Source organism: Cervus elaphus, chromosome 19 (genome assembly GCF_910594005.1).
Source record: "Cervus elaphus chromosome 19, mCerEla1.1, whole genome shotgun sequence".
NCBI classification, from domain to species: domain Eukaryota; kingdom Metazoa; phylum Chordata; class Mammalia; order Artiodactyla; family Cervidae; genus Cervus; species Cervus elaphus.
The window spans coordinates 83,971,829-83,997,836 of NC_057833.1; the positions used below are offsets into that span (position 1 = coordinate 83,971,829).

Below are 26,008 nucleotides of genomic sequence, written 5' to 3' on the forward strand. Positions count from 1 at the left end.
GTTGTGTGTGAAACAGACAGCTCGTGGGGACCTGCAGGGCAGCACGGGGAGCTCATCTCCGTACTCTGTCATGACCGAGATGGGATTGGGCGGGGAGGCCAAGGAGTGGATGTATGTATACATGTGGCTGTTCACTTCAATGTACAGCAGAAAGTAACACAACATTGTAAGGCAACTGTACCCCAATAAAAATAATAATAATAAAGATCCATGTGCTGGTACAAAGGGAAAAAATATGATGGTAAGTTGAGGAAGGAAGAAGGCCTAGATCAACACCTTTGAAACACCATTCTTTAAGAGGCTGTCAAAAAGGAAAGCAGCAGAGGAGTGTAAGGAAGCCGTGCCTTGGGTCCTCCAGGAGACAGACACTGAGACAGAGTTAGGAGACCAAAAGGTTTACTCAGAGCCACACACGGAAAGGGAAGAGGCAGGATTGGGAAGGGCAGTGGTCAGACCAGTGCAGACCGAAGCCAGCCAGCTGGGAGTTCCGGGGCAGAGATTCCTGTTAGAGAGTCCCAGTGGTTGGGCCCTTCCAAGCCTTGTTCAGTCATTGACTTGGGCCATCCAAGAAGGCCTTGACGACCCATGGATGAGGAGAATCCTGAGGGGGCTTCAGTTAGGCAGGAAGTCCTTTCTCAAAGGTGGGGTCTGAGCATTGCATCTCCATGATGGTCACAAGAGAAAGAGAGAAAGTGGGAAAGCAACTATCAAGAGCTGTCACAAAAGCTGAAAGGAGGAGTTGGGAAGTTAATGAACTTATTTACAAAACAGAAACAGACTCACAGACTTTGAAAACAAACTTACGGTTATAAAGGGGACGGGTGGAGGGAGGGACAAATTTGGAGTTTGGGAGTAATAGGTACACACAATTATACATAAAATAGATAAGCAATAGGAATGTACTGTGTAGCACAGGGAGCTATACTCAGCATTCTGTAATAGCCAAAAGGGGAAAGAATCTGGAAAAGAATGGATACATGCATATGTATAACTGAATCATTTTGCTATACACCTGAAACTAACACAACATTGTAAATCAACTGTACCAATATAAAATAATTTAAAAAAAAAAAAGAAAAAGATTTGCCACAAAAGCCAAAGGAGGGGATTTGAAGGACGGAGTTATGGGCAACTTCCAAAGCTTCCCGCAGGAAGGTGTATCACGTGATTGCACATTAGATTTAACCCCAGTGCAGTGAGATGAGCTTTGTCACCAAGGAGCAGCGACAAGTGAAGCATGAAAGCCTGGATGGGGAGATGCTGCGGTGTGGGGGGAGGTAGAGATGGAGGGTGTAGATGAGCCCTCCAGAGAGCTCTGAGCAGAAGAGATGGAGAAAACGGGGGTGGTATCTGAGGGTACACATGGCAGGGGGGACTGCAGCAGGACAAGAGACCGGAAAGGTTTGGGACTTGGAGGCAGCTACTCATCCCCCTTCGATGACTCTCCCCCCACCATTTAGGTCCACCTGGGGACCTTGGGGGAGGGGGCAGTTGGCTGGTTGGTAAGTGGGGACAAGAGCAGGGGCAACATGGAAACCCGGGAGGGCAGCAGCAAGAAGTTCACTGGCAGAATGGCTCAGACCACTTTCTCTGCCATTGATCCAAGTTCAGCGCTTCTGCTCCTGCCCCCACCTTCGCTCCCTGGAGGTCTCACTGAGCCACACAATCATAAGTCATTGTTCTAATAGCTTTATTAGGAGGGGGGAAAAAAAGCATTAAAACCCAGCTTAATGAAGAGAGGACTCAGAAGGCAGCAGGCAGTCCACTCTCATCTCTCACTTCCTTTGGTCTCTTGGGAGTCCATAAGAAAATGCTTCCATCTTCAAGACCCAGGTGATTAACCTCAGACAGAAGTACCGCGAGCCATAGACACATTGTGGGCTTGTTTTGTTCCTTAAAGGTTTTATAATGGAACAAGCGTCTCTCAGTAACATGTCATCGTGGGGCAAACATGGTCTAGCTGGAGTGAGTGCCTGAAGCCTTCCTCCTCTCAAATCTCTGCTTTGATCAATAAAAGATCACAACGAGGCAGCTTCGAGCTTAATTATTTACTATTTCTGTGCTTTCGTGTAAGAGAAATTTCCTAAAGAAATAAAACTGCCTGCTCAATGCCATACGGAGTCAATATCCTGTGCTCTATGAGGTGTTAATGAATTAATTAATCAACTAATGGCAGCGAAGGTCTTCGGAGACCATGGAGGTTCAGCTCCCAAAGGGAGTACTTTTCACTCATACTGGAGATAATTTTAAATCATTCTTTATTTCCTAATAATCTTGGATAATTTCTTAGCCAAAAACACATTAGACTGCCTATTTTCAGTGTCGATTATGTTGATAACATCTTTTTTGTTTTTCTTGTCATTTCCACTTTATAAAGCCAACTCCCAATCATCTGTGGAAACAGAAGAATGTGATTCCACAGAGAATGGAAATACCCCGTTTTAGCCAGTCAGAGGCAACAAGTTTCCCTTGGCCAAGGCATTGTACTGTGTCTCTTCCCTGGCTTCTCTTTCACCTTGGGTAGCAGCAACATGGGTCAGAGAAATCCAGGGAACAGAAGGAAAAGACTTAGGGAGCCAGGTCCAAAATACTCCATATACTAAATTATGAATTATCAATATAATATTAATGATAACCAGAGGCAAGGAAGGTAGCTTTAAGGTCTTCCTAAGAACAGTAAGGGAGACTCAAGAAATTAGTTACAGAATAATAGGAGAAATGAGAAATTTCTTTTATGGAAAAAGAGTGGGGAATCCTCCTACATTTTTGGTGGGGATGTAAATTGGTACAACAAATATGAAGAACAATATAGAGGTTTCTTAAAAAAAACATATCTCATTGTATATGTGTACAACAACTTCTTTATCCATTCATCTCTCGATGGGCATCCAGGTTGCTTCCATGTCCTGGCTATTGTAAATAGTGCTGCAATGAACACTGGGGTGCAAGTGTCTTTTTGAATTGTAGTTTTCTCAGGATATATGCCTAGTAGTGGGATTGCTGGGTCATATGGTAGTTTTATCCCTAGTTTCTTAAGGAATCTCCATACTGTTCTCCATAGTGACCATACTGATTTCCATTCTCACCAACAGTGCAGTAGGATTCCGTTTTCTCCACATCCTCTCTAGCATTTGTTAAATACACTGCCATGTTTTAAATAGACAGCTGGTGGGAAGCCGCTTTACAACACAGGAAGCCTAGCTTGGTGCTGTATGATGATCTAGAGGAGTGGGATGGTGAGGGAGAGGGAGGCTCAAAGGGAAAGGATATATATGTAATTGTGACTGCTTTGCATTGATCTATAGCAGAGACCACCACAACATGGAAAAGCAATTATCCTGCAATAAAAGAAAACTTCAACTAGAACTACTGTATGATCCAACAGTCTCACTCCTGAGCACTTATCTAAAGGATTCTAAAGGAGCCACGCATCCCAGTATTCAATGCAGCATTGTTTACAATAGCCAAGACAAGGATGCAACCTAAATGTCCATCAACAGAAGAATGGCTAAAGATGTGGTACATATATACAACGGAGTATTTCTCAATAACAAAGAATCAAATAATGCCATTTGCGGCAACATGGATGGACCTAGAGATTATCATACCAAGTAAAGTAGATCAGACAAAGAGCACAAATATCATATGGTATCACTTATATGTAGAATCTAATTTTTAAAGAATGTAGAAATGAACTTATTTACAAAACAGAAGCAGACTTGTAGATATTGAAAATAAACTTATGGTTACCAAAAGGGAAAAGCTGGGCCGGGGGAGGGGGATAAATCAGGAGTTGGGATGAACACATGCACACTACTACACATAAAATAGATAACTAATAGGGACCTACTATTTAGCACAGGAAACTCTACCCATTATTCTGTGACAATCTATATGAGAAAAGAATCTAAAAAAGAATGAATATATGTATATGTGTAACTGAATCACTTTGCTGTTCACCTGAAACTGACATGACATTGTAAACCAACGACAACAAAATTTTAAATTTTTTTTTAAAAAGGAAAGGGGGTAGGATGGAACTTGTTATCAAGAAAGACTACAAAACCTAACTGGGAGATAAGTTTTAATATAAGAAATAAAGTGATAATACATTGGATGAGATGCAGTCCAACTGAGACAGCTTGGTTGATTTTACAAGATGCACAACACTTTCAGAAGCATTAGAGAAAGAAGAGATTAATCTGGTGAGAAGAGGGATGACAGGTCTATGAGATGAGGCATGAAGAAGATTATGATGGTCCTCACTGGGTGAGATACCAATGGGGGATATGGGGGCAGAAATCTCATTCTGTTTGTTTTAAAGCCACGTTTTATTGAATGCTTTCAAAGTTAAGTTCTGGCTCAAGCTGGGATCTGAATGATCCCAGGCCCTTTTATCAAACCCAGATCAGTAGTTGGGCTGTAAAGAGTCAGTAAAAGTAACAGAAATGTAAGGACTGGTGTGTGGATTATCTCCAGCTCAGCTACCCGATGTGGGTGGGGAGCCAGTAGATGCTCAAGGCCAGGATGGAGACAGGCTACCTGGCAAATGATCGAAGGGGCTTTCATGCCAGGCTGACCTACCAATCTCTCTCTCTTTTTCTCTTTCCTTTTGAAGAATAAAGCAGAAACATTGGAAGGGCAAAGAGGGATTTTAGCTGCCAGAGCTGAGAGATGTGATCTTGGCATGGCCATTAGAAGTTGGAATGCATTTTTTCATAGAAATGTTAATGCAGATGGTGATTGGTGATTGAGACCCATCAGGAGGGCAGGGTGAGTGTGAAAACAATCAACTCTGGGGCCAGAGATACCACAGGGGTCCTTTTTTTTTTATTTTAACCACATCCATGCTGTGTACTTGGGCAAGCTACTTAAGCTATCAGAGCTTTGGTTCCCTTTGACACAGAGTTGTTGTAAGAATTAGATCATCAAGCTAACATATATAAAGATGGAGTAAAGAGTCAGCCACACAGGAGAGGCATTTAAATGTACTGGTATGTTTAGTAAACGATAAGACTGCAGCGTATTATGAAGCATGTGGGCTTTTGTAGTCTAGACTTGGAACTCAACCACCACTGTTTCCATAAGAAAAAACATTCTGAGTTCAAGCAACCCACTTTAAAAAGTTATATTCCCAAATTAATGTACAAATTGGGCACTGTGTGTTCTTGTTTTTTAGCATCCTGTGCAGATCTAAAATCACTTGATACATTTAAGAACATAAAATGTATTATGTATAAACTTGGTTGCTCATAAAATTATCATGTTTGATATATTTAGAGATGTGAGGACTGGGAAAGAAATTCAGAAATATGTGGGGGATTTGTTTTCCTGTTTATTCTCAGTTTGGACAAAAAAAAAAGTTCCAAGAAATAAAAATTATTGAGATCATCTCATCCTTACAGTGACCTGACTACCCTTTCCCAGACAAGCAGAATCCTGCCATGTGAGACAATGTGCCCCCATTCAGAGGACCAGATTGGTAGACAAGCGAAAATGGGCCACCATGAAGTGTTCTGCCAAAGAGCCCAAGACCTTGTCATTCTTCTGATGTTTCATGATGTCTTGCTCCACTCTAGATTAAGAATGGATCTGGCATTTATCAGATTGCTGCTTTAAAAGTGTTCCTTTTGCACATGTAAATCCATGGCTGATTCATGTCAATGTATGGCAAAAACCACTACAATATTGTAAAGTAATTAGCCTCCAACTAATAAAAATAAATGAAAAAAAAAGGGTTCCTTTTGGAGTCATTGAGGAGGTTTCAGTGAAGGTTTGACTTCCCAGGCGGCTCAGTGGTAAAGAATCTGCCTACCTATGTGGGAGACACAGGTTTGATCTCTGGGTCAGGAAGATCCCCTGGAGAAGGAAATGGCAACCCACTCCAGTATTCTTGCCTGGGAAATCCCATGGACAAAGAAGCCTACCAGCTACAGTCTATGGGGTCTCAAAGAGTCAGACACAACTTAATGACTGAGCATGCACACAAAGAAGGTTTAGAGAATCCCTGTCCCACACATGTTCTCAGAGGGGACCATTGTTGTGGGATCTACGTGGACACCTGAGCTTATAAGTGACATCTATTAAGAAACAAATCTTTGTGTGTATTAAGATGGACCTAGAGATTGTAAGTCAGAAAAAGAAAGACAAATACCATATAATATCACATACATGTGAAATCCAAAATACAACACAAATAAATTTATTTATGAAACAGAAACAAACTCACAGACATAGAGAACAGACTTATAGTTGCTAAGGAGTAGGGAGGGATGGACTGGGAGTTTGGGATTAGCAGATGCAAACTATTATGTATAGAATGGGTAAGCAACAAGTGTATAGTACAGGGAACTATATTCAATACCCTATGATAAACCACAATGGGCAAGAATATAAAAACAAATGTATACACATATATGTATAACTGAATCACTTTGCTGTACAGAACAAATTAATACAACGTTATAAATCAACTATACGTCAATAAAATAAATTTAAAATGAAAGAAAGAAGTCTTCATAAAAGAAGGTAAGTTGACGAAAGGGGAAAGGAGTGGCAAGGATGTTGGAGGCAAAGGTTGGAATCCTTTCAGCTGCATGTAATAGAAGACACAACTCAAAAAAACTTTTGAATACATAAGAGCAAATTAAATAAAGGCACTTACCTCAGATAATAAGTTTAGAATTCAGGCATATTCGGTTTAATTCAGTGTCTCAATTATGTCACTGGGTACCCAGGTTCTTTCTATCTTTTGGCTCAGCCATCCTCAGCTCATTGTTCCTTGCCGTCGGGTTTGAACTCACAGTGGCAAGATGGCTGCAGCAGCTCCAAGCATCATGCTCTCCCACAAAAATATTCAAAGACCTTGAGAAAACTTTCTTTTCTTGTGTCTCCTTTTAAAAGTAAGGAAAACTTTCCCAGAAGCACCACCCCTTCACTTTACTTCTCATTCATTTGCCAGAATTCTGTCACTGGTAAGCAGAATGTAATTAACAAGGTCAATTTATACAAATAGAGATTTACCTCCTGGGACTGCGATGAGGTCCAGTAGGTGACATCTGGGCACCTAAACAAAATCAGTTCTGTCATAGGCAAGGAATGCACTCTCAAGCAATCCAAGCCAGGAAAGAAAGCCAGGGAAAGATGGTATTCCCCATTGGAGCATGACTCCTTCTATAAAGTCACTGCAGAGGAACAAAACCCTTTCTGAAATGTTCCTTCAGGGCAGAGACAAGGGTGGAAACTGATTCTTCACAAGCCCATCCCTTGGACACTGTCCCAGGTACCATATGATTTGAGGGTCTCAGTCAGCTAGAAAGACTCAGTCCCTGGGTTCTTCCAGGATCCATCATTTCAAGTCAAAATGCCTGAGAGCTTTTAAGGGCAAGCACACAGTATATTTTGCTCCACAATTGAAAATAAAGATTCAGTAGTTTCAGAGACAGTTCTTTTTAAGGTCTGAACTCATTCTTCTGCACATCTTTCAGAGCCATTAAATCCGCAGAGATGAGGCACTGGATGATAACTGCTTTCCCTGGATGGTATCTGACGTTACTAGTAGGAGCAATCCTGCACTTCCAAGCACTCTGTTCATTACTCTGATAGACATCATATTTAAGACTAACTCATTAGGATGATATTTCATATTACATTAGAGAATGCACTATATAATCCAAATGTGAAGGTGAAGAAAATTTCTCCTCCTCTCTCTTACCTGCTACTGCAAAATGAAAGGGCGCCATCGACCTGTAAAAGGCAATGACCTCATTCACTTTAATAACCTCTACCCTTTGCCCGTGGTATATGCATTCTAAACCAAAGCAGAAGAATTTATGAGACCACTTAGGTTCTAGTCCACATCACCTTTAGCAATCTTAATTAATCTCTGAGATAGTCATTCCCATTTCTTAAAAATGGGCCAAGCTAATTGGCATGAAGTTCACTTTAAAATTCTGTCTCCCTTCAGATGCTCTACAAGTTTCTGAAAAGAGCCCCTTAGCATGAAAATAAAGAGCTGAGGTTTCCCAGCTGGTGGAGATTTGCAAAGGACTCTAAAAGGTGATATATACTTGGATTTATTTTCTTTAGTTTTAGGTTAGTACAACTTTATTTTAAGAGACTAAGGATTGTTTAGAGTGGGGAAGGGTGCCATGGAGCCAGCCATCAGCACCTCTGCTGGTCAGATAGATGGAAAAGAGTTGTGGTCAACTTGACACGATGCCAAGAGCACTAGAAAATCCTTCCAAATATCTGTCTGCTCTAACATGCAGCAGTTGTCTTCCACGTGGAAGAGTCATTTTCCCCAAAAAAGGATCTAAGTTTCAAAGAATGTTCACCAAGAGATCTAAAATACTCCAACAATGTAAATTAACACTAGGATGTAACTGATCATTGATGGGCTCTTTCAGGCAAACAGGTTTTCATTGTAGAAAGGGGGCATCTAGGAAGGAGAAAGGGCTTCCCAGTTGGTGCTAGTGGTAAAGAACCCACCTGCCAAGGCAGGAGACATAAGAGACACAGGGTTGGGAAGATCCCCTGGAGGAGGGCATGGCAACCCACTCCAGTATTCTTGCCTGGAGAATCCTATGGACAGAGGAGCCTGGCGGGCTACAGTCCATGAGGTTGCAAAGAGTAGGACACAACTGAAGCAACGTAGCACTCCTGCACACCCAAAGGAGAAAAGGACACAAAAATAAGAGTTGAAAGGAGATGACAAGTTTTCCTGAATCCACACCCCGACATACTCCCATGTCAGCCTGACCTGTCCCTAGCAAGACTGAGACAGGTCAAGCAAAACCACTCTATTAAATAAAGTAAGAAGTCAGGGCTAAATCCTGCTTCATATTAAGTGGAAAAACTTTCTTGTAACACACCTAAAGACACAGTGGTCTGGCATGGCCATGCTGCAGTGCTCTTTTGCCTTCCCCCGCTGTTTTGACCTGCTGGTCCAGGCTGTTTCTGATCTATCAGAGGCCCACTGCCTTCTTCACACCCTCTGGGCCATGCATGGAAAAGTGGTTTCATCTTATGTCTCAACTCCAACAGCTTGGTACTGACTCCTTAGAGTGTGTCAGAATTGAACAAGGTCTGCAATTTTCTTTTTCTTGCAAGATAATAAGGTGGCCTACCACAGTTTTATAGAAGTTGGTAGACAACATGACACTCCTGGGTCAGAAAAGAAGGATCATTTATTACTCATTCAACGATTGTAACCAAAGTATTGGCATTTTGCACCAGTTCCCCAAACCTCAATTTCCACAGCATGTTCATGTCAGGTGACCACTGCAGACATAATAGGTTGCATTACAGAAGAGGAACCCTGAACTTGGGGAAACCCAAATCTTTTATAATGAATTTAAACATGCCTGCTCATTGCTCTAGAGAGAGACAGCCTCTTCTCTACCTTCCAAGACAGTAAGCAAAACTGTCCTTTGCTTGGAAGGAGACACTATATCTTCGAAGGTTGGTCACCATACAAGCATCCTTGAAAAGACAGTCCAAAACAAAGGACAGTGAGTGTCTTACTCAGGAGACATGCAGAAATACAAGAGACCCACGGAGGATTGTCTCAAAACAATATCCTCATTATACAATGTCTTATCTTCTGGAGAATCTTCCCACTCTGTTGGCCATTTCAATCAATCAGATGAAATGAAGCTGATTCCAAATCCATTCCATTTGTCTCACACAGCATTTAATTAAGGCCAGTATCCAAAGGACTCCTAGAAACAGGCCCAGCCAGCTGAACAAATCCCATAAACCGCCAAGGTCTACCTTAGAGAACTGAGTGGCTTTCTCTTTAAACTTTTTTGTTAACCTTTCAACTCTGGTTAAAATAAAGACCCATGGGGTCTCTTTCTCCTCTTATAAATACAACAATCCTATTAGATCAGGGCCACACCTTTATGCCTCATTTAACTTTTTATTACCTCTTTAAAGGCCATGTCTCAAACCCTTCTGCCCCATTGGTGGGAATCTAAACTGATACAGCCGTTATGGAGAACAGTTTGGAGATCCCTTAAGAAACTAGGAATAAATCTACCATATGACCCAGCCATCCCACTACTGGGCATATACCCCGAGAAAACCACAACTAGAGACACATGTACCCCAGTGTTCATTGCAGCACTATTTCATTAGCCAGGACATGGAAGCAGCCTAGATGTCCATCAACAGATGAATGGATAAAGAAGTGGTGGTACATTTATATAATGGAATATTACCAGGCCATAAAAAGGAAGAAATTTGAGTCAGTTGCAGTGAGGTGGATGAACCTAGAGCCTCTTATACAGAGTGAAATAAGTCAGAAAGAGAAAAACAAATATCCTATATTAACACATATATATGGAGTCTAAAAAAAATGCTACTGATGAACTAGTAGAGAACGGACTTGTGAACACAGCAGAGAAAGGTGAGGGTGGGATGAATTGAGAAAATAGCAGATTCACATTTCTGTACCACAGAAACCAACACAAATTTCTAAAGCAATTTTCCACCAATTAAAAATAAATGAAATTAAAAAAATAAAGACCCTGTCTCCAAATATAGTCACACTGTAGGTTAGAGCTACAACATGAATTTGGGTGGAACACAATTCAGTCTGTAACACCTACCAATGGGACATCATCCAAATAGTGAAAGCTATAGACATGAAAGGGAGGAGGCACATTCAGTATATTCTGGTAGCAAATGGCACAAGAGTACACATGGGGTAAAGGAGACCTGGACATGGTAACAGGAGCTGGTCTTCACTCTCACGTGTCAGTGATGTGATGTTCAATAGCTGAACCTAAGTGAACTTTTCTCCCACAAGTCTACGTAAGCTAAGGAACTGGGGATACATATTAGACAGAGTCTTAAAAACTTGAGTCCCTCCCTTCCTGAAATTCCCTAGCTTGCTCAGGTAGGTGTGTGTAACCTTTGATCCCCCTTGAAGACAGAGAGGTTTTGGCCCCACTTTTGACCATTTCTTGCCTTAAAGGAACTGAGGTCAAGAGAGATAAGGACAGGGGGTCAGGAAGAATGGAGGGATGGAATGGCTTCATGCCACTAAACAGCATTTCTGGCTAATTTTTTTTAATAATTTTATTTATTTGCCTATGTTTGGCTGTCCTGGGTTTTTATTGCTGCATGGACTTTCTCTAGTTGTGGCGAGCAGGGACTAACTCTCTAGCTGTGATGCACAGGCTTCTCAGTGTGACGGCTTCTCTTGTTGCAGAGCACAGGCTTTGGGTGCACAGGCTTGAGTAGTTGTGGCTCCTGGGTTCTGGAGCACAGCCTCAATAGTTGGGACCCGTGGGCTTAGTTGCTCCGCCACATGTGGGACCTTCCCAGATCAGGGGTTGGCAGGCAGATTCTTTACCACTAAGTCACCAGGGAAGCACTCTTGCTTTCAGAGCATCATGGTGGCAGCTCATGGCTCAACCAAACGAACTTCCAATGTTTTCTGCTCACCTAACACTCTGCGTCAGGCAGCAAGGTCCTCATGGCTGACACAGACCTATCTCAGCTTTGGGAACCCCTTCATTGAGAAGCTTCTTTTTCATGTTGCTTTTTTGCTGGAACCATGGTGTGTGTATGCTCTGGCTGACTCAGGCATGGCTAGCACAGAAGCAACCTTCTCTGAGAACGCCATCTTCATCTGAGGCATCCAATAAACTAGGGGTCAAAAAATGACTGTGGATCAAATCTAGCCTGCTGTCTGCTGTTGTAAATAAGGTTTCATTGGAACAAAGTCACATCTGTTTGTTTATATAGTGCCTGTAGCTGCTTTTGTGCTATAGCAGTGGAATAGAATAGTTGCAGGAGAGACAGTATGGTCCATAAGGACTAAAATATTTACAATATGATTGGGATGGGGAACACATGTAAATCCATGGCTGATTCATGTCAATGTATGGCAAAAACCACTACAATATTGTAAAGTAATTAGCCTCCAACTAATAAAAATAAATTGAAAAAAAGCAGCTAGGATGCAGGTGTGCACACATTCACACACACACACACACACCCATCACAATCAAATTTTTCAGAACTCTGGAAATTAAAAAAAGACTTGCAGCAAATATATATATATATTTACAGTTTGGCCCTTTACAGAAAAGGTTTGCTGTTTCCTGTGCCACACCATTACCAGGATAATATCCCTAAAGATCTTGCCCAGTTTCAACAAAAAGGGCTAGGGAGATTTTTCCAGGGTGTTGGGGCTGGTCACAAGACTCTATTTAGATTTCTCTGGTTCAGTTTTTCATTCACCAATGGATCATCCTCATTAGCATTGTAAGCCCAAATCATAGGACAGAAAAAGCCCAAATACTAGTCAATGTCTCAACTACGGTTTCCCACAGCAATTTGTCTTTCTTGGGGAAATCTCCCTAGAGGGCAAAAGCTCCCTTAAAGCAGCCAGAATCCACTGAAAAAATAAATAAATAAACAAACAAAAACCCTGAGACCTTTAGCTCTTGTCTCCAGTGGATCTGTTTGACTTACAGCCAATAGAATTGGAGCCCTAAGGGTCTCCACTATTGCCATTTTTCCTAATACACACCAACCCTCCTCTCCCAAGTGGCCAGCCAAAGATTTTGTGATTTCTATCCATGCCAATCATAATCTTCCCTCCTTTCTTAACTCAGGGTAGATGTGTGTCTCTGTAACTATTATCTGAAATGAATGAAACCTCTTCCCACTCAAAACAAACCTTAGTACTAGTGGCTAAATAGGGTGGACTTGAGACTGACCACTGGCTTTGGTGACAAAGCCTTGGGGGAGAATTAGCACCATTCAGACTGCTATCTTTGAACTTATTTCCTGGTACTTAGTCTACACCACTTTTCCAGTTTCTTCTCTCTAAGGAAAAATAAAACTGCCCAGTTGATCATACAATTTAAACGAGCATGTTTGCTACCAATATCATGGACTTACTCAGATCCCACTCTTAAACCCATAGGTCTCTCATCTTTCCTCTTCCAGAAAACCATGTTTCTGGAGCATCCCATCCTCATCACCAAAACTGTCAAAAAATAAGAGTGTCTAAGATTTTCCCCTACTTATAAGCTTACAAGTTAGCCTGACACGATCTTATAGATGCTGATAAAAGATAAGAGACTCCTGGGTCAGAGATAAAAGCCCATTTATTACTCACATCATTAGCAGCATCCAGAGCAAATCAGCATTTTTACACCAGTTCCTGGATCCCAATTTCTACCAGGTAGTTTGAAGAGAGCCAGAGGATACCAGCACATGCAATGAGATATGTTACAGAAGAACTCTGACCTTTAAAAATCTGAGTCTTTTATCCTTCTTAGCACATCTTCCTTTTGCTCATGAGGGAGACACTGTCTCCATCTTCCAAGGCTGTTTGCTACACAAACAATCTTGAAAAGATAGGTCAGAACAATAGGCAGCAAGTGCCTTGCTCAGAATATGTGCAGGCACAAGACAAAGCCACAGAGAATTGTCTCTATTCAGTAGAGACAAATGGATGCAACTGAGAATAGATGCAAATTGAGAAGGATTTACAGCACCCAGCTTCGATCAGATGACCAATTAATGATTTCCGACACTGACCCTGGAGAAAGTACCTGCAGCATTTATGCCACATATTGCATATTTGCATTTTAGTTACCAAAAAAGGTATAAATCTAAAAGGACTATAAGAGAGTTTAGTGGTAATATGCAAAAATAAGTATATATGAAATCATGGAAAACTTGTGAAAATTGTAAAGCACCGTAGAAATTAAAAATTCTTTCATTCAATAAAAAATATTAGCTTCCTAATATACCAGTAAGAATGAGTTAATTCATTAGAAATTATAGTAAAAAAGATGACATTCAAAATAGCATTGAAAAACGTGAAATATCCAGGGGCAGAGTTAATAAGAAATATGCAGGACTAGATAAAAAGGGCCATAAATTTTCACTAAAGGGCATAAAAATTCGAATTGAATCAGCTGAGAAGCATCCTGTGTGCCGGGTAGAATTTGCTAGAGTAAAAATGTCAATTCTCCCCCAAAATTCATTTGTACAGTTAATGGAATTCTTGTCCCAAAGATCTGGGTGTTAGAGTTTGCAGAGGGAAAAGGTGATTATCCAGAGAAAACACTTGCTTTTGTCACACGAGTCCTAAATTAATGAGTTGTTCTAATCATCTTTAGTTGGTCATCCTAGCTACTATAATTTGCCGAGTTTGCAAGCAATTTCTTGATCTACAAACCTCCATGACTTAGAGAGGGCATTAATATGATAGATTCCCTCAAGTTTTGCTTCCTCTTCTCACTAAAAGCAAGCTCTATAACTGCAGTCTCTGAATTCTTTGCTAAAAGGCCAAAGTGCAAAGTTGTGGCTGTTGTTGTGCAGTCACCCAGTCATGTCCGATTCTTTGAGACCCCACAGACTGCAGCACACCAGACCTCTCTGTCCCTCACCATCTCTCAAAGTTTGCCCAAGTTCATGTCCATTGCATCAATGACACCATCCAGCCATCTCACCCTCAGATACACTCTTCTCTTTCTGCCCTCAATCTTTCCCAGGATCGGGGACATTTCCAGTGAGTCAGCTGTTCACATCAGCTTACCAAAATAATGAAGTTTCAACTTCAGCATCAGTCCTTCCAACGAGTACTCAGGGTTGATTTCCCTTAAGACTGACTAGTTTGATCTCCTTGCTGTCCAAAGGACTCTGTTCCTCTGCTGTCCAAGGAACCAGAGATCAAATTGCCAACATTCACTGTACCAACATTCATTCAACTTTTCTTCTGAATTCCAGAAAAAAACCTACCTCTGTTTCATCGACTATGCCAAAGTGCAAAGAGAAAGCCCTAATTTTTAAAGCTTGCTCTATTGGACCCTCCCATTGTACCCAGAGTCCCACAGTTGAGACCTCTGCAGCAGACCACATTTATAATGAATAAGGGAGCAATAGAAATGGAGTTAATTATAGGTCCAGCACCAATGAATCTCTCACAGAGGTTCAATGAGGGCCTTTTGGTAGCTTTGCAGCATCCTCTGTTTTGATCTATAGTGCCAAATGAAATGCAACGGTAAAACTGTTCTGATGCCCAGCGCACACCCAGCTCCTCAATAACTCCAGAATTGAGCTGGAAATGATCAAAGGAACATTGGAATCTCATGGCTCTCCTATCCATGGGGTGTTGTCTTTTCTTCAATATCCTCTAATGCTAACATGGAAACTATCCCCACAATTAATTCCGTGTCTGCTTGCATCTCCTATGCCTAACAGTTAATGCTGATCCAGGACCTGAGACAAGAGGAAAAAGCCCTGGAAAATGGTCATATCATGGGAAATTGACTCTTTTCCCCACTCTTCTCATGACAAACAAAAGAGAACATCCTCATCTTTTATAATGATCAAGAATGCATTTTCCTGCTCCCTAGTTTCTGTGGGTATTTTCTCAACTCACATAAAGTACAAACTTATCTATCTGTAGGAAGTTCCAACCCCCCTAACAAAAAAGAATTCCACTTATGTGATCTGGTTCCAGCTCTCATCATATTTATGCAGGATGGCTACATAATTTGTGGGGCCCTGTGCAAAATGAAAACACAGGACTGTTGTTCAAAAAATGTTAAGAATTTCAAAACAACCAGAGCAGAGCATTAAATCAAGTGTGGGCCCTTCTTAGCACCCAGCCTTGTGCAAATGCATAGGTTACACAACCAGGCAGCTGGTCCTGCAATTATGTTTTAGCATCACCCAGGTTTCATTTCTTCAAGTTGACTCCTGTTTTCTACAGCTTTTAAAAGGTTAAGCCCCAGCTTGTATCACCAGCAAGCTTGTAAACAAGAGGAACACTGACTCTCCAGATTGCTCCAATATGAGTTTGATCCTGGGGTGAGTGATGTTGGGTGAGGGATAAGAATCTGTGTCCAATCCAATTACTGTTGAAACAGCAGGTAAGCAATAGTAGGTGGCTGCATTTACGGACCTATTGACCTGGCCCTAGTCCAGATTTGCACTTCAGAGGCTTGTCACACTGCCATGCAAGTAGGACTTAGAAAGGACAATCAGGCCATCCTGCAGGGGTTTCACTGGTTGACCATGGGGCAGGAGGGCCCTAGAGGGCATTCTTGCTTCAGAGAAGAGTATCCCAGATTAACAATGAACAGATCCCATGCAGCCAACAGACACGTTTTGTTTGGCTCACTATATTTTTAAAACTGTAAAATTCTACCTTCAAATCTGGATTTCTGTCTTTCATGAATGATCAGAAGAGCTAGAAACCCTGGACCTATATATCTGCCTGGCAACAACCAACTAGAGTTGATGAGTCACTGCCTTTTGAAGAGGCCTATGTTCTCCAGGTCCCCACAGTTTCCACCCTTCCCTATTATTCTACACCAACCTAATTAACATAAGCATCCTACCTGCCTGGCTCTGATCTTGAGTATATGACCTTCATTCCTCATGAGCTTTTCCAAAACTCTGGGACGCCCCTAAGGACCCAGCCTCTACCATGAACCAACAGTGGACTAAGTATAATTGTAGAATAATTTCCTATAATTTCTATAGCCAACTATCAGTCTTACTGAATGCCACATGAAGAGGTGTAAAGTACTATGAAGGTGATGATGATGACAATGATAATGATGTTAATGGCAGTGGTTGCCACTGTTAAGCTCTTATCAGGCATAGAATAAGGACTGTACTGTATATTACCCTGTTTGCTCCTGATAAATGGCGTGGAGCCCTGACATAGATGCCATCTGATGAGTGTCACCTACTTTCACCCAACTTCAGCCATCAGATGAGACACTCCCTCCCCACACTGTATTAGAGCTCACCAAACCCTGCCACACCAATAGGGCACTATGTAATGCACTGCCTTAACAGCAAGGCCTTCCAATTTCTGCCCCTTCCCCACCTGTCTGAGTTACCGAGTCCCAGCAAACTAGAATCCTGAGTCTACTCAGTGGCTCACTGAGTGACCTCTTCATGATGGAATCTCAGAGTATTCCATCCACTGATTCGGGATCTACCCTTCCAAGCCAACCTGTCTCAGGGTGTTGACCACAATGAGGGTGGGGTGGAGTGGGGGCACTAACGAGGAGAGGTGAGGAGACCATGGGAAGGATTTCTGAGAGAAGCATCCAGGAGCCACATCTGACTGACATCCTTACCAGCCAACTTCCCAGCCTCCAGACCAGTGATAGATTCCGCTTCTTCTCCCCTGGGCTGCCTCCTCTCCATCTGCCCCAGGACTGACCAGCTGTTGCCCAAAAGATATACTACCAGTTGCATCCTGAGATGCTGCTCTGTCCCTTCAGGCTTCCTATGTGAGTTCCTTTCTTCAAAACCATAGGGCAACAAAGGCTCAAAGGGGCCCTCCCAGGCACTTAGCCTAGTAGTAAAGAATACATCTCTATTTGGGGTACTAACCTGAGTTTGAGACCCTCACAGGAGGCTGTGTTTAGGAATGCTTCTGCAAGATTCTTGCCCAAACACGTACCCATGTTCTTCAAAACATCTGCTCTTTGAAGCTTTAGAAGTAGTTCCTGGACAAAACATGCTGAGTTCCTGGACAAAACAAGATTTGTTAGCTTCTGGGGCTACCAAGGAGATCCAACCAGTTCATCCTAAAGGAGATCAGTCCTGGGTGTTCACTGGAAGGACTGATGCTGAAGCTGAAACTCCAATACTTTGGGCAGCTCATGCAAAGAATTGACTCATTGGAAAAGATCCTGATGCTGGGAGGGATTGGGGGCAGGAGGAGAAGGGGATGACAGAGGATGAGATGGCTGGATGGCATCATAGACTTGATGGACATGAGTTTGAGTAATCTCCAGTAGTTGGTGATGGACAGGGAGGCCTGGCATGCTGTGACTCATGGGGTCATAAACAGTTGGACACGACTGAGCAACTGAACTGAACTGAACTGAACTGGGGCTACCATGGCCACATCATGAGAAATATTCTGTCTTCTTCAGGTGAGAACCTCTCCAGCATGGCTACAACTGAAGTAGGGACCCAAAGCCCAAAATCTGCTCAACATCTGAGTAGACTCAAGGTCTTACCAGTTCCCAGAGAGGGGATCGGACAACAAGAGACTGAATCGTGGGAACTGAAATCACCAGAGAGTGATTGATAGACTAATATCCCTTATTAGTTCCTGGAAGGAGGGTTCTCACTGAGAAAACTCACGCCAGTCATCAGCACTCAGGACGCCAAGTTGCGAGTTCTCTGCTGGTGAGCAGAGAACATGAGCCATGGCCACTGTTCTTTCAGAGAATTACTTTCCAGCACTGGTTGCTTGATGGATTGCCCTTCTTCACTTGAGGGATATTTCAGTCTGAAGAATCAGTACAGGGCATCTAAAGTCAGATCACGCTCTCCCCAGGCAGCATTAGAGGAAATCTTTCAAAGTCTTAGTCTCCGGTGTTCTTTTCTCAATATTCCTTATCAGTTTCCTTATCTTTCAAAAGCCACTGCCATTATGTGATCTCACATTACAGTTTCCCAGATTACTACTTGTTATACATTAGCTACATTTGTGATGGCTGCTTCCCAGAACTTGAGCAAGAAAAGCCATCTCCCAATCACCATGACTTATGACTTACTGCTCCAAGCCATCATGTTTTCATTCTTTTTTTTTTTTTTTTTTTTTTTTTTTTAATTTTTTTATTAGTTGGAGGCTAATTACTTCACAACATTTCAGTGAGTTTTGTCATACATTGATATGAATCAGCCATAGATTTACACTTATTCCCCATCCCGATCCCCCCTCCCACCTCCCTCTTCACCCGACTCCTCTGGGTCTTCCCAGTGTACCAGGCCCGAGCACTTGTCTCATGCATCCCACCTGGGCTGGTGATCTGTTTCACCATAGATAGTATACATGCTGTTCTTTTGAAACATCCCACCCTCACATTCTCCCACAGAGTTCAAAAGTCTGTTCTGTATTTCTGTGTCTCTTTTTCTGTTTTGCATATAGGGTTATCATTACCATCTTTCTAAATTCCATATATATGTGTTAGTATGCTGTAATGTTCTTTATCTTTCTGGCTTACTTCACTCTGTATAATGGGCTCCAGTTTCATCCATCTCATTAGGACTGATTCACTGGCACAAAGACAGAAATATAGATCAATGGAACAGAATAGAAAGCCCAGAGATAAATCCACGAACCTATGGACACCTTATCTTTGACAAAGGAGGCAAGGATATACAATGGAAAAAAGACAACCTCTTTAACAAGTGGTGCTGGGAAAACTGGTCAACCACTTGTAAAAGAATGAAACTAGAACACTTTCTAACACCATACACAAAAATAAACTCAAAATGGATTAAAGATCTAAATGTAAGACCAGAAACTATAAAACTCCTAGAGGAGAACATAGGCAAAACACTCTCCGACATAAATCACAGCAAGATCCTCTATGACCCACCTCCCAGAATATTGGAAATAAAAGCAAAACTAAACAAATGGGATCTAATGAAACTTAAAAGCTTTTGCACTACATGTTTTCATTCTTATAGCTTCAGTTTCCCAGAATGGCAGTGCTTAACCTTATTATCCAAAAGAGGCAGCTAGAAGGTAATGGGAAGAGACTGGGAACCAGAACTGGAAGACCTGGTAAGACAATTTTCCTTGAAAAAGTTCTGTGTCCACAGTTATAAATGGACATAAAAATGTCTGGCATGCCTAGCTTATTATCAAATGAAAAAGCTCTTTGTAAAACAAATATGTTAGATAAATGTTGGGGAAGTTCACTGGATTCCAGGTCTAGCACACAGACTCTGGGGCCTTGGTTCATATCACTATCTTTTACTGCTTCTCTCAAAGCCTTGCCAGCAACAGAGCATGCACTCCACAGCCAGCCCACACTATACTGTACTTGTTAAGAGGGCCAGAGAGAGGCAGGGATGGAAGAGGGGGCATAGAGGACATAGAAAGTAAAACAGCAAGCCCAGGGCTAACAAGTTCTCCAGTCATGATCTGTTGAGAGAAGCAGGTCTGAGCTAGCAATCCAAGACACAAACAGAAACTAATAGAAGACCACAGGATGTTGGCATCTGGGCCCCACTACTTATTAACTGTGAGACCTTGGAAAAGCCATATAACTTCTCTTGATCTCTTAATAAAGTAGAGCTAAAATACCTATCCAGTCTCTCGAGCCAGACATGCTGGAGTGTGAAGCCAAGTGGGCCTCAGGAAGCACTACTATGAACAAAGCTAGAGGAGGTGATGAAATTCCAGCTGAACTATTTCAAGTCCTAAAAGATGATGCTGTTAAAGTGCTGCACTGTATATGCCAGCAAATTTGGAAAACTCAGTGGTGGCCACAGGACTGGAAAAGGTCAGTTTTCATTCCAATTGCAAAGAAATGCAATGCCAAAGAATGTTCAAACTACTATACAATTGTATTCATTTCATATGCTAGCAAGGTCATGCTCAAAATCCTTCAAGATAGGCTTCAACAGAACATGAACCAAGAACTTCCAGATGTACAAGCTGGATTTAGAAAAGGCAAAGGAACCAGAAATCAAATTGCCAACATTCACCGGATCACAGAAAAAGCAAAGGAATTCCAAAAAGACATCTATTCCTGCATCACTGACTTCACTAAAGCCTTTGACTATGTGGATCACAATGAACTGTGGAAAATTCTTAAAGAGGTGAGAATACCAGACCACCTTATTTGTCTCCTGAGAAACCTGGGTGCAGGGCAAGAAGCAACAGTTAGAACTGGACATGGAACAATGGGTTGGTTGAAAATTGGGAAAGGAGTACATCAAGATTATATACTGTTACCCTGCTTATTTAATTTACATGCAGAGTACATCATGTGAAATACCAGGCTGGATGAACCACAAGCTGGAATTAAGATAACTGGGAGAAATATCAAAAACCTCAGATATGCAGATGATACCACCCTAAATGGCAGAAAGCTAAAAGGAACTAAAGAATCTTTTGATGAAGGTGAAAGGGGAGAGTGAAAAGCTGGTTTAAAACTCAACATTCAAAAAAAAAACAAAACTGAGATCATGATGTCTGGTCCCATGACTTTATGGGCAAATAGACAGGGAAAAATTGGAAGCAGTGATAGATTTTATTTTCTTGGGCTCCAAAATCACTGCAGACAGTGACTGCAACAATGAAATTAAAAGCTATGCTTTTTCCAGTAGTCATGCACAGATGTGAGAGTTGGACCATAAGGAAGTCTGAGCAATGAAGAATTGATGCTTTCGAATTGTAGTGCTGGAGAAGACTCTTGAGAGTCCCCTGGTCAGAAGGAGATCAAACCAGTCAATTATAAATTCTGTGTTGGTTTAATCACTCAGTCATGTCCAACTCTGTGACCCCATGGACTGCAGTCTACCAGGTTCCTCTGTCCATGAGGATTCTCCAGGAAAGAATATTGGAGTGGGTTGCCATGCCCTCCTCAGGAGATCTTTCCAACCCAGGGATCGAACCCAAGGCTCCTGCATTGCAGAGGGAGTCTTCACTGTCTAAGCCACCAGGAAAGCCCAAGAATACTGGATTGAGTAGCCTATCCCTTCTCCAGGGGAACTTTCAGACCCAAAAATCAAACCAGGGTCTCCTGCATTGCAGGATGATGCTTTACCAGCTGAGCTACCAGGGAATCCTAAAGGCAATCAAGCCTGAATATTCGTTGGAAGGGCTGATGCTGAAGCTGAAGCTCTTATACTTGGCCACCTGATGTGAAAAGCCGACTCACTGGAAAAGGCCCGGATGCTAGGAAAGATTGAAGGCAGGAGGAGAAGGGGCAAAAGAAGATGAGATAGTTGGATGTCATCTCCGATTCAATGGACATGAGTTTGAGGAAACTCGGGAGATAGTGAAGGACAGGGAAACCTGGCATGCTGCAGCCCATGGGGTCACAAAATAGTCAGACACAACTTAGCGACTGAACAACAATAGTGTGAAACTCCTGATCGACAGTTGAGGCTCAACAGACAGTGGCTTCCTGCCTTACAAGGCAACATTCACAGGGCAGCCCTCCCTGTTTTAGTCAGAACTAAAGTCACCATCCCAGGATCACAAAGCCAAGCCCTTGAATTCCTACAGACTTCTTTAAAATACTTCAACATCTATTGTTTATAGCAACAATGAACACTCGAAAATGACAGGCAAAACACTGTGGGAGGATGAGTGGGTTCATTTTTCCAGAGAGGAGGTCCATAACTTTTTAAATTACCCATCAAAATGTCCAGAATCTGTGCTACAAAGAATGTTCCTTCCAAAAAGCAAATACAACTCCAGCCAAGGAAGGTGTGGACCTTTCTCTCCAAACTTGAGGCTCTGCTGTAGAGAGGCCACCCAGGGGGTTCTGTTTAATTATCTGGTCTCTATGCTTTGCAAATTTCCTTAGACAAATATAATCATGATGAGAGTTCAGAGTTGGGTTTGTTTTATACTTTTTGTTAATTTTGAGATAATTATTTATTCAAACACAGTAGCAAGAAATAATATAGGGACTTCTCTAATGGTCCAGTGACTGAGAATCGTGCTCCCATTGTGGGGGGTTGGGGGTGGCGAATTCAATTCCTAGTTTGGGAACCAGATTCCACATGCTGCAACTAAGACTTGTTACAGACAAATAAATATTTTTAAAAAGAAATAATTCAGAGCCATCTCTTTTACCCTTCACCCAGTTTTCCCAAAGGTCACATCTTACACAACAAGAATACAATAACACAATTAAAATACTGACATCACACAGTTGAGGTACTTAACATTTCATCCCCGAAAGTGTCCCTCATGATACCCTTTTAAATCCACTCCCATTTCCCTCCTAATTTCAACTCCTAATTTGGAGCTGGTTTTGGTTGGTTTGCTTTGATTTGGTTGTTTCTGTTGTTTTCCAACCTCATGCAGTGACGGGTGGGCTGTAAGGACACAGTCATTCATCCAGCAGAGAACAGACAATAGGCATGCACCCACATACACACCAAACTCCCTCTTAGAATACAGTGCTACTCTCAGTTAGAGCAATGTGCTTTGGACAAATGGGAAATTGAGGTTTGGGGTTAAATAACCTGAATCCAAAGACGTCTACCACTAATCACCAGTAGCGCCAGGTTCTCTCCCGGCAGTGTTTCTAACCCTCACAACAGCTGTAAGGCAGGTATGACTCTCTCATCATCGAGGCAGCTGAGACTCAGAGGATTAATAACTTGCCAAAGAGGATTTGAATCCCAGTCACTTTCAACTGAGATTAAGGGAAATTTTATTAAAAACCAGTAAGCACAAAGAGTGTAGAGTAAGACATTTAAGGATAAAACAGAAACCGGAAAAGTATGTGAAAGGGGAAAAAAAATTAGAGGTTTTATAGAGCCTTAAGACAAGAAGGAGAAAGCCTTTTCCCAATTACTATTGCTACATCATAAAGCAAACCAAATTTAGTGGAATAGAGCAGCAACCATTTTATTATGCTCACAGCACTTGGGGATCATAAATCTAGAAAGGGCACAGCAGGGGTGGCCTGTCTGTGCCCCAGCATGCCTGGGCCCTCCACTGGGAAGGCTTGAAGGCTGGAGGTGACTCAGTGGCTAGGGTCTAGAACCATCCACAGGCACTTTCACTCATGTCTGGTGTGGATGCTGGCTGCAACCTGGGATCCCAGCTGGAGCTGTCAACCGGAGCCCCTATAGACATCTACACACATGACCTGGGCTTCCTCATGGCATGGCAGTCTCAATGGCGCTGACAGTTTCACACGGCAGCCCAGGGCCTCAAAAGCAGATTCCCAATGGCCAAGACAGGAACTGTAGTGTCTGTTTTGGTTTTAACCTTAGAGATCACACAATGTCATTTCTGGTACATTCCGTCTGTTAGAAGCGAGTCATAGCCATTCAAAATAAAACCCACAGCCTTCTATCCAATTTCTAGGCTGTAAGATAGATGACTTGGAGAAAAAAGTGATCTGGATAGGATTTTGACAGTTTCAAATCTACCAAGGTCCTGGGTGGAGGCTGAAGTTGGGGGTGGGAGATAACAGCAGGAGATTGACAAACATACGTAATTTAAACATTTTTTAGGGTGTTGACTTAGAAGATCAGAGTATAATAAATTCTGCATAAATGGGGTTCACTATTCCAAATCAGGCTTCCTCAGCAATTTAATCATGTAAACAAAATGCAGGGTCAAGGAGGGTTTGTCTACAACCTACTTAGGAAAAACTGTTCTTAAGAACTTTAGCACTTTAATCACTTTAATTGTTTGCCTGCCAATTAATTGGCGCTGCTAATTATAAATGAGTTATCTGTTCATTAAAGCAGGCTTAGACGAATGTCAGCTTAAAGGCACTTAGCAGTTAGTATATATTGCTGTGTTATCTGCAAGTAAAAACTGCATCCCTTTAAAAATGTCTATATTATAAGCAAGAAAGTCTGTAATTTATTTTTCACAAATTCTGATTCATTCCACTATGGTGATATAATAAGATCTTAGTAAATAAGACTTGATAAGAAAGGCAAATCTTCCAAAGAGAAGAATAAAAGACATTCCAGAGACTGAGGCAAAGGCAAAACCATGGGGGAAATGTTTTGAGCTGTGTTTGTAATTTAAGGGTAAAAGTGTAAAGAATAAAGAGAGAGAGGATTTTTAAAATACTTGAAAAGACAAAGGAAGCCAAGTGGTGGTGGGAGGTCTTAACAGTGGCTCTAGGGTCCCTGTAGTGATTAGTATTTGAAAGAAGCAGTCGTTTTCTGATTCTCTATTGCTAGGTAACAAATTACCCCAAAACCGAGTGGCCTAAAACAATCTCCTCATTCTCCTCTTTTTCAGTGTTGTGACTGAGGAATATAGGGAGAGTGAGCTTGGCTGTCCTCCTCAGGTCCATATATTTTCAGCTGGGACAACTGGAACAGAATCATATACTTAGAAGATAGTTTCTTCACTCACATGGGTGGCACCTCTATGCTCCTTGGCCTCCCTCTCTATGGAGCTTCACCCCTACAGGACTTCTCCATGGACCTGGTTTGAACTTCTCACAGCATGATGACCTCCACCTTGCATGGTCCTTAAACTCTAGATCTAGAACTGGTGTAGTATCTTTTATGCCCTCTCTTTTGGCCAAGGTGGTCACAAACCAGCCCAGATTCAAGGGGAAGGAGAAGGACCTCACCCCTTCATGTGAGGATTTATCAAAAACTTGGCAGCCAATTTTTCATCCTCTACAAGTCCACCCATGACTCTGAATGAAGCAATATGATACTTAAAATAGAGGAGAAAAAGAATACAGGAGTTCTCACCTGATAACCTTTTGTTTTCTTTTGTATTAACAGTTCAAACCTCTTTTTTTACTTAGCAAATAAAGTTAAAATAGTATAAGTGTTGACACAAGCTTTTATATCCATCAATAAGAAGACAAACAGTGATCTTTGGAAGGAAGTTCTGTCTTCTCCATCTTAAAGGTTTGCTTTGAATATGGTCTCAATGCAAACAATCCCCTTTATATGACCCAGAGTTAGTCTCTCTCCTCCCTGTGTTCCCTAAACGTGGATACCCACATTCAGTCTTCTGCCCTTTCTTCCGCTCTTTCTGCCCTCTTCCTAGCTAGATCGTCTGATTCCTTTCCACTTTCAGCTGTCAGCCACCAAACATTACTACTAAACACTATCCCCAAATATGTGAAACCAGTTTACCAACTACTCACCAAGTCTGTCCAGCCCTTTGACTTTGAATCTTCTCACCCTCATTTTCCTTGTTGGCCTGACTACACATCCTGGAGTGCTATGTTGAGAGTGCAGTTGTTCTCCCTCTGTTCCTCCTAATACATTCCTTTAGCAAATTAGTGATGAGGTCACATTAGTTCCTAACTTCTATGCAACTGCCTCATCCCCTCCTACTTCCACTGCCCTTGTCACCAAGTACCTCCCTGCATTCTACATCCCCTTCTCATAATCCTGCCAAATTAATGCTTCTTCCAATTTCAAAATTACATATTACATTTCTATTCATTTATATTACCCTTAACTTTTTAACATGCTTACTTAAAAGTTAATTAATAAACCAACCCTCCTTCTG

General features: G+C 41.9%; 1 long non-coding RNA gene across 1 annotated transcript in view; it reads right to left on the reverse strand.

Annotated features, from left to right (window-relative positions):
- LOC122676152 overlaps positions 1–25,671 on the reverse strand; it is a 136,544-nt gene extending 110,873 nt beyond the window's left edge. Inside the window, exons 1-2 of the long non-coding RNA XR_006335451.1 lie at positions 25,638–25,671; positions 17,395–17,532 (exon numbers count right to left, since the gene is read on the reverse strand). This is a non-coding gene — a long non-coding RNA (uncharacterized LOC122676152). The remainder of the gene's footprint in view (positions 1–17,394; positions 17,533–25,637) is intronic.
- Positions 25,672–26,008: the final 337 nt, after the last annotated feature.